Genomic DNA, 21130 nt, shown 5'->3' on the forward strand with positions numbered 1-21130 from the left:
TATCAGCATTCAACATTCAGCATTCAACCTTTTCAGTGGCATGTTGAATGAGTCTTACAGTAGTTGAGTGTCACAACTTATTTATACTTATCTGTACAACATGTAATTGGTTTGACTCAATTGTGTACACCGGGGGCAATGGACCATCAGATACACTTTTTTGTGCAGATCAAACTAAAACTTTCTTTCCAAAACATTATATATGCATTTTCAGAAATGTTGGTAAATAAGCTTTCATTATTTAAAGAACTTCTGAAATAGATTGGTGTGTTTTTTCACCATCTAATCATGGAATGGGGTTGTTCAATTTGTTTGAAATCTATCACTTAAATTCATTTCAGAGAGACAAATAATCCCGTTTTCTTGCAAAACCTCACTCTCAGAGAAATAGCTAGTACTGCTTGTGTTTTACACAGTTAAATGTGATGAATACATTGATACATTTGTGACATCAATATTTGAAAACGTTAAAATAAATGAATAAATACAGTAACATGGTATATCTATGTAAAATATTTACATTTGACATTTTAGTCAAATGTAGCAGATTCTCTTATCCAGAGCGACTTACAGTTAGTGCATTCATCTTAAGATAGCTAGGTGAGACAATCACATATCACAGTCAAATATACAGGATACCAACATTCAATTTCAGCAAAACAATGGATATACATTATAGCGTTTTGCAACAAAACCCATTTTAATACACATCTAAAATCTATGAATAAAAATACAAGAATCTGATGAAAAACACTAATATGAAAAATGTGTGTATATAGCATTTGGGAACAAAAAATACAATATGATGGTCAAATATATTAGAATACTGTGTGCTCTATTCATTATATTTCTAGCTTCAACATGCAGTTCCAGATACCGCCCTGCCATTAGTTGAAGGCAGCCAATCCAATAGTTTCATTTCCTGAGATCTGTATAATTTAAAAAAAGTAGTTGCTTTCTCTGATATGTATTCAAATAGTTTACAAAAGTAGTTACTTTCTGAGTTCTGTATTCAAATAGTTGTTGCCAAAGTAACTATTTATTCCCCTGTAAAAATTGTTACTTTCCACAAAGCATAGTTAAAACTATAGCTATCCCAGATCTGGATTCTTTCCAATTGGTTGTTCTGAAGGTGTAATGTATAAAGACATTGTAGTCTTTCAAATCAACCCAGCAGCACTCAATCAAGCCAAATTGATTTGTGTATTGCCTGCTTGAGTTTTTCTACATGCATGTGGTTCTTATATCTCTGCATCAGTGCATAGGCTGAAGGGGAGCTTGTCTTATTGAAATGTTTGTATTTTCTCGCTGTGTGTTTGATTACAAGGACAGAGTGGCTTAGACATGATGTCCTTTGCTACAAGTAAGTGTCTTCTACCTCCTTAGATGTTTTCAGAGTAATCTTCTAATCAATTCTAAGCCCTCAGCGTATGCACTTGCAATGCATGTCATTCAGGGAGAGAACGAGGGAGAGAAACAGGGATCCAAAAAGCCCCCTTTCCCTTTGCCGTCTTATAGACTTGACTTGTCACTTAGTGTCCCATCTCTCCACTTTGGGAAGCACACCTGTCACCCGCTGTCTGTGAATGGGGTTGTCACAGAGCACGCCTTTTTGATCAGGTATCTGCACTGGTTTTATGTTTATTTAATGGTGGTAGCGGTTATATTGATGGGGTGTGCCGCACGCCCCATCAGAATTAATTTGCGCGGGGCCTCTCGATGTCTCCTCCTCCGTGGGTGTTGAGACGTTATTATCTCCCTGTCACAATCCTTTCTTCGCTGTTCCCTCTCCATCGGGTTGTGCTATTTTGTCGCTCCCTCAGTGCTTATGAATGCACTGCCCTTCAAGAGAATGGAGGGAGGGGGAAAAACATCTCAATATAAGCCAGCCTTCAAATCCTGCCCACGCTGAAAAGCAAGCAGACCATGATGCTAGACAGGCTTGGGCTAAGAAATAGCTTGGGCTAATGTTCCTAGTAAGGCCAGCAGGCTAGTCTCCTTTTATTGATATGTAACTGTTATGAAAGTTGTATTGTCAATTTGTTTGTATTTAAACGGCACTTTAAACGTGTACATGACACTGCAAGAAAATTTCCCCATGGGAACAATAAAGTCAGTAAAGTAAAGTAAAGGCTACCCAATGGGTGCAGACGTCAATTCAATGTCTATTCCACGTTGGTTCAACATGACGTGGAAACCACATTTATTCAGCAGTGTGTGCCCAGTGGGTATGCTCCACTGTTTCAGAGGTGTCACTGAGCTGCGGATACTTGTCAGGAAGTATCATTCACATTCAAAATTTCACCTACCTAGCCCAGCTCAAGTATATTTCTCACCAGGCAGTATATTGTTGAATAATTACCGTTTGGAGAATGCTAGTTATCGAGTTACATACACTTCCATTCAAAAGTTTGGAGCTACTTAGAAATGTCCTTGTTTTTGAAAGAAAACATTTTTTTTGGTCCATTAAAATCACATCAAATTGATCAGAAATACAGTGTAGACATTGTTAATGTTGTAAATTACTATTGTAGCTGGAAATGGCTGATTTTGTATGGAATATCTACATAGGCATGTTGTAGAGTGATTCAATTGGTTTCAGAATAGTAACTGCTTGTGACCAGCATGTGAGGCAATCTCAGATGTGAGCAAATCATAGCATGCAAATATAGTTTGGCTGTCTCCAGAAGAAGGAAAGATCTTATAAACCTAAAGTTGGATAATCAAAAACTTCTTCACATGTTTATTAACCTCTGGACGGGCTCCGTCCCGTATGCCATTTGCATAACAAAATGTAATATATATATTTTTTCAAATATAGGACTATTTTATATCGTTTTATAGATACACCTCTCCTGAATCGAGAGGTGTCCGATTTCAAAAAGGCTTTACAGCAAAAGCAAAACATTAGATTATGTTAGAGGAGTATATCGTAAAAGTAGCCACACAGCCATTTTCTGACCAACCACATGCATCACAAGTAATCAAAAACAGCTAAATGCAGCACTAACCTTTGACAATCTTCATCAGATGACACTCCTAGGACATCATGTTACACAATACATGCATTCTTTTGTTCGATAAAGTTCATATTTATATATAAAAACAGCATTTTACATCGGCGCGTGACGTTGACTAACTATTTTCCCTCAAATGCGTCTGGTGAAACAGCGCTACAATTTACAAAATTACTATTCGAAAACATTTTTAAAATGTAATATTGTCATTCTAAGATTTATAGATTTATAGATTAGCATCTCTTGAAAGCACCTGCAATGCCAGATTTAAAAATAACTTTACTGGGTAATCACACTTTGCGATTAAAGGGGATGCGATACTCAGAAAAATAGGCTACCATTACAGGTCAGCGCCATCTTGGAACAATCGCATATTAAATCTAGTCTTGTATACTATTGTCAATAATCCCTTACCTTTGATTATCTTCATCAGAAGGCACTTCCAGGAATCCCAGGTCCACAACAAATGTATTTTCGTTCGAAAAAGTTAATCCTTTATGTCCCAATAGCTTGTTGTTGTTAGCGCGTTCTGAAGGCTGCTCCAAAAGTACCGTCGTTCGCGGGACTTCACTCTCAACAAAATGCTTTTTTAAAATTTATTTAAGTTTGTTAAAACATGTCAAACGTTGTATAACATAAATCTTTAGGGCCTTTTTCAACCAGAGCTCCAATAAGATTCAAGGGGGACGGTTGCATTGTCTTTCTAAACGTTTCGAAAGGGGAGCGTAGCCAGGGGCGCCGGCGTCATAATGGTGATGGCCCTCTCCATGTGACGACTTTCCACAGACTCTCATTCTGTCAGTTTTTACAGTAGAAGGCTCAAACCACTTTGTAAAGACTGGGGACATCTAGTGGAAGCAATAGGAAGTGCTCAATGAATCATAGCTCACGGTGTGATTTATAGGCAAAGTGATGAAGTTGAGTCCGCAATTCAGAATTCCACATCCTGTTACGATCTGTCTCGGGGTTTTGACTGCCATATGAGTTCTGTAAACTTTAGGGTGTTTTCTATCCACAAGTATTAATTATATGCATATCCTAGCTTCTGAGTTTGAGTAGGAGGCCGTTTAAAATGGGCACGATTTTTTTTTTTCAAATATCGCTGTAGCGCCCCCTATCCTAGGCGACTGTCAAGAGGTTAAATATCAAGTTTGAGTCCAAAATTTTACCAAGATACCTGAAGTTAGACACAACTTTCAGATTCTCCCCATTAACAAGAACAGCTCAAATCAATGGTTTTCTTAGAGAAGTACATACAAACAGTCTTGTCGGTATTTAAATGCAGGCAAGAATTAGTCATCCATTTAGAAACATGTACCATAGCTTCAGTTAGCTTGTTAATAACTACTTGTCTTTTTTTAGTGTACATACAGAACTGTATCGTCTGCATATTTCTACATGTTAAAACCTCTTAACCTCTATGGGCTAGGTGGGACGCAAGCGTCCCACCCGTGGTGCACTCCATCAACAGCAGGTGCATTTCAAGAGCGGCAAATTTGAATCCAAATAAATGTCAAAATTCAAATTTTTCAAACATACAACTATTTTACACCCTTTGAAAGATAAACATCTCCTTAACCTGTTAGGGCTAGGGGGCAGCATTTGCACGTCTGGATAAAAAAAATGTACCCGATTTAATCTGGTTACTAATCCTACCCAGTAACTAGAATATGCATATACTTATTATATATGGATAGAAAACACTCTAAAGTTTCTAAAACTGTTTGAATGGTGTCTGTGAGTATAACAGAACTCATTTGGCAGGCAAAACCCTGAGACATTTTCTGACAGGAAGTGGATACCTGATGTGTTGTATTACCTTTAAACCTATCCCATTGAAAAACACAGGGGCTGAGAAATATTTTGGCACTTCCTATTGCTTCCACTAGATGTCACCAGCCTTTACAAAGTATTTTGAGTCTTCTGGAGGGAGATCTGACCGAACAAGAGCCATGGAACGATGATGTCCCATTAGACACCTGGCGCGCGAGTTCATGTTGGGTACCCTCGTTCCAATACGTTATAAAAGAGTATGCATTCGTCCACCTTGAATATTATTCATGTTCTGGTTAAAAAAGGCCCTAATGATTTATGCTATACAACGTTTGACATGTTTGAACGAACGTAAATATATTTTTTCCCCTCGTTCATGACGAGAAGTCCGGCTGGCTTAGATCATGTGCTAACAAGACGGAGATTTTTGGACATAAATGATGAGCTTTTTTGAACAAAACTACATTCGTTATGGACCTGTGATACCTGGAAGTGACATCTGATGAAGAGAATCAAAGGTAATGGATTATTTACATAGTATTTTCGATTTTAGATCTCCCCAACATGACGTCTAGTCTGTATCGCAACGCGTATTTTTCTGGGCGCAGTGCTCAGATTATTGCAAAGTGTGATTTCCCAGTAAGGTTATTTTTAAATCTGGCAAGTTGATTGCGTTCAAGAGATGTAAATCTATAATTCTTTAAATGACAATATAATATTTTACCAATGTTTTCTAATTTTAATTATTTAATTTGTGACGCTGACTTGACTGCCGGTTATTGGAGGGAAACGATTTCCTCAACATCAATGCCATAGTAAAACGCTGTTTTTGGATATAAATATGAACTTGATAGAACTAAAAATGCATGCATTGTCTAACATAATGTCCTAGGAGTGTCATCTGATGGAGATTGTAAAAGGTTAGTGCATCATTTTAGCTGGTTTTATGGTTTTGGTGACCCGGTCTTTGAATTGACAAAACATTACACACAACTCTTGTAAATGTACTGTCCTAACATACTCTAAATTTATGCTTTCGCCGTAAAACCTTTTTGAAATCGTAAAACGTGGTTAGATTAAGGAGATGTTTATCTTTCAAAGGGTGTAAAATAGTTGTATGTTTGAAAAATTTGAATTTTGACATTTATTTGGATTCAAATTTGCCACTCTTGAAATGCACCTGCTGTTGATGGAGTGCACCACGGGTGGCACGCTAGCGTCCCACCTAGCCCATAGAGGTTAATCTAACCACGTTTTACGATTTCAAAAAGGTTTTACGGCGAAAGCATAAATTTAGAGTATGTTAGGACAGTACATTTACAAGAGTTGTGTGTAATGTTGTGCCAATTCAAAGACAGGCGTCAGAGTTTCCCTAAATGAGGTGATCCGTCAGATGATCAACCACCCATCTTTCAGCTACTTTTGATAGCACTGGAAGAATGCTTATAGGTGTTGGGTCAACAGATTTTAAAACAGGTATCACTGCAGCAATCTTCCAAGGATTGGGGTAGAACCCATATTTGATAGACAGAATAACTAGACGTACAATATGGGCAACTAGAGAATATTTGTGTCTCTTCAGGAATACAGTGTAGACTCTAGACCAAATACATATTTTCTTCTAGAGCTCCTGAAGAAGCTAATAAAACTGTCCACGTTTCAGGTATGACCCAGATGCAGACAGTGTCGAAGAAACAAAAGTTTATTTCTAATACAGGCAGACAAATGACAGGTCAAAGGCAGGCAGTGGTCAATAATCCAGAGTGGGTGCAAAGGGTCCAGAATGGCAGGCAGTCTCAGGGTCAGGGCAGGCAGGGGTCAATAATCCAGTTCAGCGGGGCAAGGTACAGAACGGCAGGCTCAGGATCAGGGCAGGCAGAACGGTCAAAACCGGGAAGGACTAGAAAACAGGAGCAAGAAACAGGCAGGAGCAGGGGAAAAAACGCTGGTAGGTATCACAAACAAAACGAACTGGCAACAGGTAAACAGAGAACACAGGTATAAATACACAGGGGATAATGGGGAAGATGGGAGACACCTGGAGGGAGGTGGAGACAAGCACAAAGACAGGTGAAACAGAACAGGGTGTGACAATTATCTATGGGAGTGAGAACTGGGGTTTTGGTTGAAATCTTTGTCCAAGTTCCCTGACAGAGTCAACAAAAAATTTGTTAAAGGTGGTGGATATGAAATCGGAGTCTTGAATTAGAATCCCATTAATTCAGGACGTGTTTTTTTTTTTACTTTTCAAACCTTTAGTTTGTTGAGATTTTCCCAAATCACTTTGCCATTTCCTTTTGCTTCATTGATCACTCCAAGAAATAACTCTGCTTTTGCTTTTTTTATATACCTGACCAAATTATTTATCTGTGCTGTAAATATACGTCTGTCATCATTCTGACCAGACTTCAGTGCTTTTTTCAAGGAAAGATCCCGTTCTCTCATCTGCCTCTAGAGGTCCTTGTTGAGCTATGCTAGAGAGGTTTTCCGTCTTGGCTTACGTTGAAATTTCCTAGTAGAAGAGGCATCCACTTTGTCAATAGCTGACAGAAATGTTCTGTAGCCAGAAGTTGGGTCTTCATTGCTTAGCAGATCAGACCAGTCAATTTGACTTATAGCTGCATCGTAGTTACTCTGCTCACTTTTTGGGATTTTTTGTATCATACTGTTGCACATTAATATGGTTCTTAAATCTATTTTTAGTGAGCTTTCTAACCACCAATGTAGCATTGTGGTCAGATATACCAATTAGTAAATTAATGGACTTAGTTATTCGATCAGGTCTGTTAGTAAACACCAGATCAATTTGAGTCTGGGAAGACTGTGTTAGTCTGGTTGGACCTTGTATTATTTGAGTCAGGTTGAAATATTCTTTGATCTCAGAGTTTTTTTCCTGCAAGTTTTGTTTTCCCAGTTTATATTGAAATCGCCCTTGAAGATGATCTCCTTATGATCACATTCTGTAAGCATGGCATTTAGATGGTCATAAAACAATTGATCAGATGTTGGTGGTCAATATAATCCAATAATAGTGAGAGACATGAGGGGAGAGGAAGACATTCAGCCCCACACATTCAAGGTCATTGACATTGATCGATATGATACGATTGCATTTAAAGGTATGTTTCATGTACATAAGCAATCCACCCCCCCGCCCTGTCCCTCCTGAATATGGAATATCCAGGGACATTAAAGGCTGAAATAGGAGAAGATTTCTTCAGCCATGTCTCAGAGAAACAGAAAAAAATCAAGATTAGAGTCATTCAATAAATGTTCTACCTGTTCACTCTTAGAAATAATGTTACGAATATTCAGATGACCTCCCAATATTCCTCTAGGCTTGGAACGAGGGTCTCAGAGCATTTTAGCCTGGTTAACAGTTTGAACATGTTTATTCTACAATATTTTCTAAAACCTGGGTTAAGGGAATTGAGTTTCTGTCTCGAAGGCGGGTTTTGTTTGGGACATGTATCAAGACTTGACATTAAAATTAAATTATCAGCAGATTGCTTATTCTCTTGAAAAGCCATGCTAACAACAGAGGTTATGCTCACATACACAGAATGTCCTTCTCTGAACCAGATAATATACTGTAGGTTACTCAAATATAAATTATTTCAGTCATTCATGTTCCACCATTCCTCAATGATTCAGTCTGGATGGCTATTTAGGAGGACTTCTCTACTTCTCCCAGAATTACATACTCCATATCAGCCTTTTTTTCTGCAGGTGCCCTAACTCCAGACTCTGATGGGGAGCTTGGTACCCTGGGCCGCTTGGGTGTTTGTTGATTCCGGTTTGTTTGAATGAAGGACAGCATTGATGTTAGGCTGCCTTCTTTTATATTCTGCAGAGAGTTGCACTGCCTTTGTGGTCTCTTATTATCTTTAGAGTGTTCTATTGGGTTGATTGTCAGTGGTCTCAGTAGCCACTTTCCCAGATTAATTTTTGGATTTTTTTTCATTTTCTTTTTCTTATTTTTCTTGGAATGAGAGGTCACTGTTGTAGACTCTGGCTCACCAGGTACCAACTTCAAAGTTTCATTCACTCCGTCTTTGTCCTTCAGAGCCGAGGAGTTATCTGTCATTTGAGTTAAGCCATGTCATACGTCTGCCCTACTCATTGGGACATGATTGTTGTCATGCACAGTGTGAAAAAGTTTCCTCTATGCACCTTAACCTGTTGGGGGTAGGGGGCAGTATTTACACGGCCGGATAAAAAAAGTACCCGATTTAATCTGGTTATTACTACTGCCCAGAAACTAGAATATGCATATAATTATTGGCTTTGGATAGAAAACACCCTAAAGTTTCTAAAACTGTTTGAATGGTGTCTGTGAGTATAACAGAACTCATATTGCAGGCAAAAACCTGAGAAGATTCCATACAGGAAGTGGCCTGTCTGACCATTCATTGAGCTTCTTGCCTCTGTTTACTGAAGACTGAGGATCTTTGCTGTAACGTGACACTTCCTACGGCTCCCATAGGCTCTCAGAAGGCGGGAAAAAGCTGAATGATGTAATTCCAGCCCCAGGCTGAAACACATTTGCGCTTTTGGCAAGTGGCCAATCAGAGGACAATGGGCTTAGACACGTGCACGAGTCGACCCCATGCTTTATTTTCTTTTGTCTTTTTACCTAAACGCAGATTCCCGGTCGGAATATTATCGCTTTTTTATGAGAAAAATGGCATAAAAATTGATTTTAAACAGTGGTTGACATGCTTCGAAGTACGGTAATGGAATATTTAGAATTTTTTTGTCACGAAATGTGTCGTGCTCGTCACCCTTCATTACCCTTTCGGATAGTGTCTTGAACGCACGAACAAAACGCCGCTATTTGGATATAACTATGGATTATTTGGGACCAAACCAACATTTGTTATTGAAGTAGAAGTCCTGGGAGTGCATTCTGACGAAGAACACCAAAGGTAATAAAATGTTTCTTATAGTAAATCTGACTTTGGTGAGTGCTAAACTTGCTGGGTGTCTAAATAGCTAGCCCTGTGATGCCGGGCTATCTACTTAGAATATTGCAAAATGTGCTTTCACCAAAAAGCTATTTTAAAATCGGACATATCGAGTGCATAGAGGAGTTCTGTATCTATAATTCTTAAAATAATTGTTATGCTTTTTGTGAACGTTTATCGTGAGTAATTTAGTAAATTTTTAGTAAATTCACCGGAAGTTTGAAATCGTCCCACCTACTCAACAGCCAGTGGAATCCCGTGGCGCGATATTCAAATACCTTAGAAATGCTATTACTTCAATTTCTCAAACATATGACTATTTTACACCATTTTAAAAGACAAGACTCTCGTTAATCTAACCACACCGTCCGATTTCAAAAAGGCTTTACAACGAAAGCAAAACATTAGATTATGTCAGCAGAGTACCCAGCCAGAAATAATCAGACACCCATTTTTCAAGCTAGCATATAATGTCACATAAACCCACACCACAGCTAAATGCAGCACTAACCTTTGATGATCTTCATCAGATGACACTCCTAGGACATTATGTTATACAATACATGCATGTTTTGTTCAATCAAGTTCATATTTATATCAAAAACCAGCTTTTTACATTAGCATTTGACGTTCAGAAATAGCATACCCCCCGCAAACTTCCGGTGAATTTACTAAATTACTCACGATAAACATTCACAAAAAACATAACAATTATTTTAAGAATTATAGATACAGAACTCCTTTATGCAATCGCTATGTCCGATTTTAAAATAGCTTTTCGTCAAAAGCACAATATTCTGAGTAGATAGCTCGCCATCACGGGCGAGCTATTTTGACACCCACCAAGTTTGGCCCTCACCAAACTCAGATTTACTATAAGAAAAAATGGATTACCTTTGCTGTTCTTCGTCAGAATGCACTCCCAGGACTTCTACTTCAATGACAAATGTTGGTTTGGTTCAAAATAATCCATAGTTATGTTCAAATATCCTCTGTTTTGTTCGTGCGTTCAAGACACTATCCGAAAGGTGACGAAGGGTGACGCGCCCGACGTGTTTCGTGACAAACAAATTCTAAATATTCCATTACCGTACTTCGAAGCATGTCAACCGCTGTTTAAAATCAATTTTTATGCGATTTTTCTCGTTAAAAAGCGATAATATTCTGACCGGGAAACCCTGTTTTCGTTCAAAGACGAAAAAATAAAAACATGGTGTCGGCTCGTCTCATTGTTCTCTGATCGACCACTATCCAAATGCACTACTGTTTTTCAGCCATGGCCTTCAAAGTCATCATTCAACGTTTTGCCGCCTTCTGAGAGCCTATGGGAGCCGTAGGAAGTGTCACGTTACAGCAGAGATCCTCAGTTTTCAATAAAGAGAGTGTGGAAGGCCAAGAAATGGTCAGAGAGAGCACTTCCTGTAAGGAATCTTCTCAGGTTTTTGCCTGCCATATGAGTTCTGTTTATACTCACAGACACCATTCAAACAGTTTTAGAAACTTTAGGGTGTTTTCTATCCAAATCAAACAATTATTGCATATTGTAGTTTCTGGGCAGTAGTAATAACCAGATTAAATCGGGTACGTTTTTTTATCCGGCCGTGCAAATACTGCCCCCTACCCTAGAGAGGTTAAGTGTTTTGTTTAGTTTTTTTCTCAATAAAGAAGAAGATGATCATACACATTCCCACTGCGCCTTGGTCCCATCTTTACGACGAACGTGACAGAACTACCCAACACCAACGGACCAAGCAGTGGGCCCAGGAGGAGCAAGGATCCTGGGCCAGGGAAAGAAGGGAGTGGAGGACATCATGGACATGGGAGGAGGTAATGGCAGGGGACAAGACCCTGCCATGGAAACAGGTGGAGACAGCGAGGGAGGAACGGCGACAGTAGGAAGAGCGTGCCCAAGGATGGAAGCACGAGAGGCACCCCCAATAATTGTTTTGGGGGGGGGGGCACACGGGTAGTTTGGCTGGGCCAAGGGTGAGCCCTAAGCCAACTCCCTGTGCTTATTATGGGGAGCAGCGGATCAGAAGAGCACCGGTCTATGCGGAAGTGTGCACGATCTTGCCCATGCGCACGCACAGTCCGGTGCGAGCGATTCCAGCCCCTCGCAAGTGTCGTGCTAGAGTGGTCATCCAGCCAGGTAGGAGTATGCCTGCGCAGTACATCTGGCCACCAGTATGTCTCCTAGGCCCAGGCTACCCTACACCTGCTCTACGAACGGCAGCCATCAGGCCTCTGCACAGCCCAGTTCGCCCTGTGCCAGCACTCCGCCTGTGCAGGGCTACTGTTACCATCCAGCCAGGATGGGTTGTGCAGGCTGTGCGCTCCAGATCTCCAGTGCTTGTTCATGGCCCGGTGTATCCAGTTCCTGCTCCTCGCACTAGCCCTGAGGTGCGTGTCTCTAGTCTGGCGCCTCCAAAGCCAGCACCACGCACCAGGCCTCCAGTGCGTCAGCCCAGTCCAGTACGTCCTGTTCCTGCTCCTCGCACTAGCCTTGAGGTGCGTGTCTCCAGTCTGGTACCTCAAGTACCAGCCCCACGCACTAGGCCTTCAGTGCGTCAGCCCAGTACAGTTCGTCCTGCTCCTCGCACTGGCCTTGAGGTGCATGTTACCAGTCTGGCGCCTCCAAAGCCAGCCCCACGCACTAGGCCTGTAGTGCGCCTGTCCAGTCCAGAGCTTCCGGCGACAGTTCCCCGTCCAGAGCTTCCGGCGACAGTTCCCCGTCCAGAGCTTCCGGCGACAGTTCCCCGTCCAGAGCTTCCGGCGACAGTTCCCCGTCCAGAGCTTCCGGCGACAGTTCCCCGTCCAGAGCTTCCGGCGACAGTTCCCCGTCCAGAGCTTCCGGCGACAATTCCCCGTCCAGTGCTTCCGGCGACGTCCTACAGTCCGGAGCCTGCAAAGACGGCCCACAGTCCGGAACCGACAGACGGCCCACAGTTTGGAATCTGCAGAGACGGCCCTCCAGTCCGGAACCGGCGCAGCCAGAGTCGCCCTCCAGTCCGGAACCGGCGCCCTCCAGTCCGGAACCGGCGCCCTCCAGTCCGGAACCGGCGCCCTCCAGTCCGGAACCGGCGCCCTCCAGTCCGGAACCGGCGCCCTCCAGTCCGGAACCGGCGCCCTCCAGTCCGGAACCGGCGCCCTCCAGTCCGGATCCGGCGCCCTCCAGTCCGGAACCGGCGCCCTCCAGTCCGGAACTGGGCAGGTAACACCACCTTACATCCAGATTTAGCCAGAAACTCAGTCACAACACTCTGCTGATTCAGGTAGTTCTTTAATTGTAAATTGAATTGAGTTCTGGTCAGCCATCTGCGACTTCAAACTGAACGGATTATTCTCTTTGAGAGGAAAACATGAAATAAGAAATAATCTTATTAAATACTTTTTTCTTTACATAGTTGAATGTGCTGACAACAAAATCACACAAAAATAATCAATGGAAATCCAATTTATCCACCCATGGAGGTCTGGATTTGGAGTCACATTCAAAATTAAAGTGGAAAACCACACTACAGGCTGATCCAACTTTGATGTAATGTCCTTAAAACAAGTCAAAATGAGGCTCAGTAGTTTGTGTGGCCTCCACGTGCCTGTATGACCTCCCTACAATGCCTGGGCATGCTCCTGATGAGGTGGTGGATAGCCTCCTGAGGGATCTTCTCCCAGACCTGGACTAAAGCATCCGCCAACTCCTGGACAGTCTGTGGTGCAAAAATATTCAACAGTTATTCAAAGAATTATAGATACACTTCTCCTTAATGCAACCGCTGTGTCAGATTTAAAAAAAAGCTTTACGGCGAAAGCAAAATTTGCAATAATCTGAGTACAGCGCTCAGATATCAAAACAAGCTATACAGATACCAGCCCTTTTGGAGTCAACAGAAATGACAAAAATTACATTATAAATATTCACTTACCTTTGATGATCTTCATCAGAATGCACTCCCAGGAACCCGTTCCACAATAAATGTTTGTTTTGTTCGATAAAGTCCATCATTTATGTCCAAATACCTCCTTTTTGTTCACGCGTTTAGTCCACTACTCCAAATGCAGGAAGCGCGTGCAAAATGTCACGACGAAAAGTCTAAAAAAGTTATATTTATGTTCGTAGAAACATGTCAAATGATGTATAGCATCAATCTTTAGGATGTTATTATCATAAATCTTCAGTTATATTCCAACCGGACAATTCCAATGTCTTCAAAAAAGAAAAGGAACACAGCTAACTCTCACGTGAGTGTGCGCCACTGAGCTCATGTCATTTTCTCACTCATCTACTTCCAACCCTTGTTGGCAATCACAGAGGTCAGACGTTTCTTGTAGTTGGCCACCAGGTTTGCACACATCTCAGGAGGGATTTCGTCCCACTCCTCTTTGCAGATCTTCTCCAAATCATTAAGGTTTAGAGGCTGACGTTTGGCAACTCGAACCTTCAGCTCCCTCCACAGATTTTCTATGGGATTAAGGTCTGCAGACTGGTTAGGCCACTCCAGGATCTTAATGTCCTTCTTCTTGAGCCAGATTCTATCCAAATCTACTAATTATATGCATATTCAAGTTTCTGGGCAGAAGTAGTAACCAGATTAAATCGGGTACGTTTTTTATCCTGCGTGAAAATACTGCCCCCTATTCCAAAGAAGTTAAGGGGAAACATTTAAATGTCTTGGAATGGCCTAGTCAAAGCCCAGACCTCAATCCAATTGAGAATCTGTGGTATGACTTAAAGATTGATGTACACCAACAGAATCCATCCAACTTGAAGGAGCTGGGACAGTTTTGCCTTGAAGAATGGGCAAAAATCCCAGTGCCTAGATGTGCCAAGCTTATAGAGACATACCCCCAAGAGACTTGCAGCTGTAATTCCTGCCAAAAGTGTCTCTAACAACATTTTTGCTGCCTTATTTTGTGTTTGTTTCACAATAAAACATATTTAGCATCATCAAAGTGGTAGGCATGTTGTATAAATCAAATGATACAAACCTCCAAAAAAATCTATGTTAATTCCAATAGGAAAAATTCCAAGGGAGGTGAATACTTTCACAAGCCACTGTATTATGTGACTTGTTAAGCACATGTTTATTCCTGTTATTTAGGTTATTAAGGCTTGGCACAACAAAGAGCTTAAATACTTATTGACATTATGGGGTATTGTGTATACTCCCTTTCTGAAGGCATGGTGAAGTCATAAAGCTTTTCACACGTACCAACAGGTGTGATCATTCTATGGTGGACTCAACAGTGTACGCTCAAAGTTTGATTAGAACGCTTATTTAGAATGTCCAGTTTCGATTGACGCAACAGTTAGCATTTGAGCTGGCCACACTGTTTTTCCACAGAAACATTTAGCAGAAACATAATTTGTAAGGACTATGTCCTGAATGACACATTTATTTTTGGATGCACTGTTCAGACATTCCCAGAAATAGGAATAGTGTACACAATCATCCAAACCTTAAAATGTAAGCTACATTAGTCCTTGCGCTAACTGAGTTAATATTGACGTAACACAAGTGGCCATATTTAGATAACTCTCAGCTGATATAAACCTCAATATGAATGAGCTAATAGCAATTACTATTTATAATTCATCACATCATGGGTGATCTCAAAATAATTCAGTAAAAGACTTTCTAGAAATCGAAAGTAATCTGATGATGGGTAGTTTGTGCACACCGCCATGTTTGTTTTTCGCGTCAACCAAAGATAAGTGGAGACAAGATGAGTTTGGTCTGTTTGCAGTATGCATGTTGAAGGGGATGTGTCTTCTACAATCAATTAACCTCCCTTCATTCACTTCCCGAAGTTTACCCGAAAGATGAGGTAACCATTCCTTCACCTCATTATAACATATTTGGTCTGACAGACGTTTACGTGACACCCAGAATTCATTGTATAATGTCAACAAACATGGCCCCTCACATAGCTGGCAAATAGCTTAGCATTAGCATATTATAATTAGTACAACCTTCAAAAAAGTATTTTACACACATCAAAGGTGTCCATTACAATCTATGCAATAATCGGAATGCATTATTTGTCACCAGAACTTGAAAACTGTAAATACATTATGCTCCATACATACATACTTCATGCTACAGTAGAAACGACAACACGATATACAGATAATAAGGCACTTACTTTCATAGGAATGCACACATGCCCAAAGTTATTATTTGTAAGGAAAACAACAATGGAGTCAAATGCGAATACCCTTGCCTGTTTTCTGGACTCTGTACACACCTGCCTGACCATTCTGCCTGCCCTGACCTCGAGCCTGCCTACCACACTGTACCCCCTGGACTCTGAACTGGTTTTGACCTTTTGCCTGTCCAAGACCATTCTCTTGCTTACCCCTTTGGATTATTAATAAATATCAAAGACTCAAACCATCTGCCTCCCTTGTCTGCATATGGGTCTCACCTTGTGCCCTTATAGTTACTACATGATTCCATGTGTGTTATTTCATAGTTTTGATGTCTTCACTATTATTCTACAATGTTGAAAATTGTAAAAATAAAGAAAAATCCTTGAATGAGTAGGCGTGTCCAAACTTTTGACTGGTACTGTATGCCTAGCTTTAGGGATTGATAAATCACTGGCCAGTGTTGGTTACAATTGAGATGAGCTGTGTGGGAGATTTTAGCGCGTATTGATGGTTTATTGAAATATCAACTGGTGATTAATCATTTTACATTTTAGTCATTTAGCAGACGCTCTTATCCAGAGCGACTTACAGTAGTGAATGCATACATTTCATACAATTTCATAGATTTTTTATTTTTTTTCTGTGCTGGCCCCCCGTGGGAAACGAACCCACAACCCTGGCGTTGTAAACACCATGCTCTACCAACTGAGCTACAGGGAAGACAAAACAAATAGAAATATGAAAAATGGAGGGGCGATGGCTAGAAAGCCGGTGACGTCGATCACCGAACACCGCTCGAACAAGGAGAGGAGCCGACTTCGGTGGAAGTCGTGACACAAAAACACAGATATTAAAACAAACTATTCTGAAAATCACCCTTCATTAGCGCATGCTGGGCAATATGATATATGGTTCTATGTAGAACCCTTCTTGCCTTACAAAGAATTATCAAAGAACCCTTTCCTCCAAAAATGGTTCTTAGGATGTTAAAGGTTCTAGGTAGAACCCTTTGCCTTCCAAAAACGGTTCTTGCAAAAACCCTATCCCCCCCAAAGAACCCTTTTGGAACCCTTTTTTGCTAAGACTGTACAGTACAGTAAACAGACTCAGAGTTACTTGGTACAAGGTAAATCAGATGTTGGGGAGACCAGGGGCAATTGAGACCACTTGAACTAGGCCAGTCCCTTTTTTTAATATAAGGAACGTACAGTACATCTGTCTCAGTAACAGTAGCTGGGGTCAAATGTAACTCCTAAAAAATAAACCAAATACATTCACTTAACTTAAAAAAACACTATTGTTTATGAATTATCATAGACATAAGTAATGCTTTTGAAATAAATATTATTATTTATATGTACGCCCACAAAAACTGCAGCATCCACTGAGAGGCTCTTGCTGCCAAGGGAATGCCTGACAGCTTGAAAGATGTTTTGGACACTACAGTGAAAATGGTTAACTTTGTTAACCTCTTGGGGCTAGGTGGGACGCTAGCGTGCCACCCGTGGTGCACTCCATCAACAGCAGGTGCATTTCAAGAGCGGCAAATTTGAATCCAAATAAATGTCAAAATTCAAATTTTTCAAAAATACAACTATGTTACACCATTTGAAAGATAAACATCTCCTTAATCTAACCACGTTTTACGATTTCAAAAAGGTTTTACGGCGAAAGCATAAATTTAGAGTATGTTAGGACAGTACATTTACAAGAGTTGTGTGTAATGTTTTGTCAAGTCAAAGACCGGGTCACCAAAACCATAAAACCAGCTAAAATGATGCACTAACCTTTTACAATCTCCATCAGATGACACTCCTAGGACATTATGTTAGACAATGCATGCATTTTTAGTTCTATCAAGTTCATATTTATATCCAAAAACAGCGTTTTACTATGGCATTGATGTTGAGGAAATCGTTTCCCTCCAATAACCGGCAGTCAAGTCAGCGTCACAAATTAAATAATAAAAATTAGAAAACATTGGTAAAATATTATATTGTCATTTAAAGAATTATAGATTTACATCTCTTGAACGCAATCAACTTGCCAGATTTAAAAATAACCTTACTGGGAAATCACACTTTGCAATAATCTGAGCACTGCGCCCAGAAAAATACGGCGTTGCGATACAGACTAGACGTCATGTTGGGGAGATCTAAAATCGAAAATACTATGTAAATAATCCATTACCTTTGATTCTCTTCATCAGATGTCACTTCCAGGTATCACAGGTCCATAACGAATGTAGTTTTGTTCAAAAAAGCTCATCATTTATGTCCAAAAATCTCCGTCTCGTTAGCACATGATGTAAGCCAGCCGGACTTCTCGTCATGAACGAGGGGAAAAAATATATTTCCGTTCGTTCAAACATGTCAAACGTTGTATAGCATAAATCATTAGGGCCTTTTTAACCAGAACATGAATAATATTCAAGGTGGACGAATGCATACTCTTTTATAACGTATTGGAACGAGGGTACCCAAGATGAACTCGCGGCGCAAGGTGTCTAATGGGCCATCATCGTTCCATGGCTCTTGTTCGGTCAGATCTCCCTCCAGAAGACTCAAAACACTTTGTAAAGGCTGGTGACATCTAGTGGAAGCAATAGGAAGTGCCAAAATATTCCTAAACCCCTGTGTTTTTCAATGGGATAGGTTTAAAGTCAATACAACACATCAGGTATCCACTTCCTGTCAGAAAATGTCTCAGGGTTTTGCCTGCCAAATGAGTTCTGTTATACTCACAGACACCATTCAAACAGTTTTGGAAACTTTAGAGTGTTTTCTATCCATATATAATAAGTATATGCATATTCTAGTTACTGGGTAGGATTAGTAACCAGATTAAATCGGGTACATTTTTTTTATCCAGACGTGCAAATGCTGCCCCCTAGACCCAACAGGTTAAAGCAAGGCCCCTGAACTCTCGTGTATTTTCTGCATTATGCAATGATATGGGCAGCAACCATGTAACGCTTTTACAACATACAGAAGTGCGCTGGTTATCAAGGGGCAAAGTATGCTTTTTTAAATTGAGAGACGAGCTTAAAGTTTTCTTTACTGACCATAATTTTCACTTGTCTGACCGCTTGCATGATGACGAGTTTCTCACACGACTGGCCTATCTGGGTGATGTTTTTTCTCACCTGAATAATCTGAATCGAGGATTACAGGGACTCTCCGCAACTATATCCAATGTGCGGGACAAAATTGAGGCTATGATTGAGAAGTTGGAGCTCTTTTCTGTCTGCATTGACAAGGATAATACACAGGTCTTTCCATCATTGTATGATTTTTTTTGTGTGCAAATGAACAAGCTTACGGACAATGTCAAATGTGATATAGTGAAGCACCTGAGTGAGCTGGGTGCACAATTACGCAGGTACTTTCCCGAAACGGACGACACAAACAACTGTATTCGTTATCCCTTTCAATTATCCCTTCCAATATCTGAAAAAGAGAGCCTCATCGAAGTTTCAACAAGCGGTTCTGTGAAAATGAAATTTAATCAGAAGCCACTGCCAGATTTCTGGATAGGGCTGCGCTCAGAGTTTCTTGCCTTGGCAAATCACGCTGTTAAGACACTGATGCCCTTTGCAACCACGTACCTAAGTGAGAGTGGATTCTCGGCCCTCACTAGCATGAAAACTAAATACAGGCACAAACTGTGTGTGGAAAATGATTTAAGACTGAGACTCTCTCCAATACAACCCAACATTGCAGAGTTATGTGCATTCTTTCAAGCACACCCTTCTCATTAACCTGTGGTGAGTTATTCACAATTTTTGATGAACAAGTAAGGTTTTATATGTAAGATGGCTAAATAAAAAGCAAAATGATTTATTATTATTATATTATTATTTGTGCCCTGGTCCTATAAGAGCTCTTTGTCACTTCCCACGAGCCGGGTTGTGACAAAAACGCACACTCATTCTTATGTTTAATAAATGTATCGTATAGTGTGTGTGTGTGTGTGTGGCAGGCTTACAATGATGGCAAAAAACAACATTTGAGAGTGCGCTGACACTGGTGCTAGAGGGGGTACGGGACTATAAAAAGTTTGGGAATCACTGCTGTAGAGTATACTGTAAATACTACAGTATTATCCACACAAAAAACATTGTAGTAAATACTACAGTAATGTCCGCAAAAATACTACAGTCCACACTAATCCACAAAAACACTACACTTTTTTATCTATTGTAAATACTAAAGTATTTCATTTGCATATACCCTGCACATTACCCTCCCCCATATCCTAATTTGTGCCACACTACATGCCATATAATGTGTTCCCTACAGGTTATAGAAAAGAGCAGAAGCTCTGAACTATCCGTTCAGACCCCAGTCCTACCTACGTACAGGTTATGGAAAATGTGCTCTTTTAGTATTTCTCCAGTAGGTTTCCTCAAGGAGAAAGCCTCCACTTCTATGTCAAAGATAATATAACAAAAATACTATTGTAAATACTACAGTAATGTCTGCAAAAACACTACAGTAAATAGAACAGTATATTACAGTCCACAAAAACCATATAGTAAATACTACAAAATACTATAGTCCGCAAAAACCCTATAGTAAATACAACAGAATACTACAGTCCGCAAAAACACGACATTAATTACTATAGTATATACACAACAGTTATTTTACTACAGTAAATACTACAGTAAAGTCCGCAAAAACACTACAGTGAATACTATAGTATTTATACCATAATATACTATAGTATTTTGACATGTGAGTGTAACCAATATTTACAGTAACACCCTTATTTGCGCATGGCCATTCGGTTCCTCTCAAAACATTTGAATAGTTTGATGGTGCCCAACTGATATTGGGCTCCCGAGTGGCCCAGCAGTCTAAGGCACTGCATGTCAGTGCTAGAGGTGTCACTACAGACACCCTGGTTCAAATCCAGGCTGTATCACATCTGGTGTAATGTGTGCGTGCGTGCTGGTGGCAAGGAAGTCAGGTGCAGGAGAACGAACTTGGTATAAACGGAGTTGTTTAATAAGTGCTCACAAACTCCGAAAACCAACATATAAAGAATGTGGGTACCAAACCCATCGCGCACCAATACATACAACAAACAATCACCGACAAGGACATGAGGGGAAACAGAGGGTTAAATACACAACATGTAATTGATGGGATTGGAACCAGGTGTGATGGAAGACAAGACAAAACCAGTGAAAAATGGATCAGTGATGGCTAGAAGGT

General features: G+C 40.4%; 1 non-coding gene across 1 annotated transcript; it reads left to right on the forward strand.

The window, feature by feature from the left end:
* The first annotated feature begins 20279 nt into the window (after nucleotides 1-20279).
* LOC123724970 (U7 small nuclear RNA) lies at nucleotides 20280-20332 on the forward strand. The gene has a single exon (XR_006757447.1). It is a non-coding gene; the product is annotated as a U7 small nuclear RNA (small nuclear RNA).
* Nucleotides 20333-21130: the final 798 nt, after the last annotated feature.

This window comes from Salmo salar, chromosome ssa10 (assembly GCF_905237065.1).
Source record: "Salmo salar chromosome ssa10, Ssal_v3.1, whole genome shotgun sequence".
Lineage (NCBI taxonomy): Eukaryota > Metazoa > Chordata > Actinopteri > Salmoniformes > Salmonidae > Salmo > Salmo salar.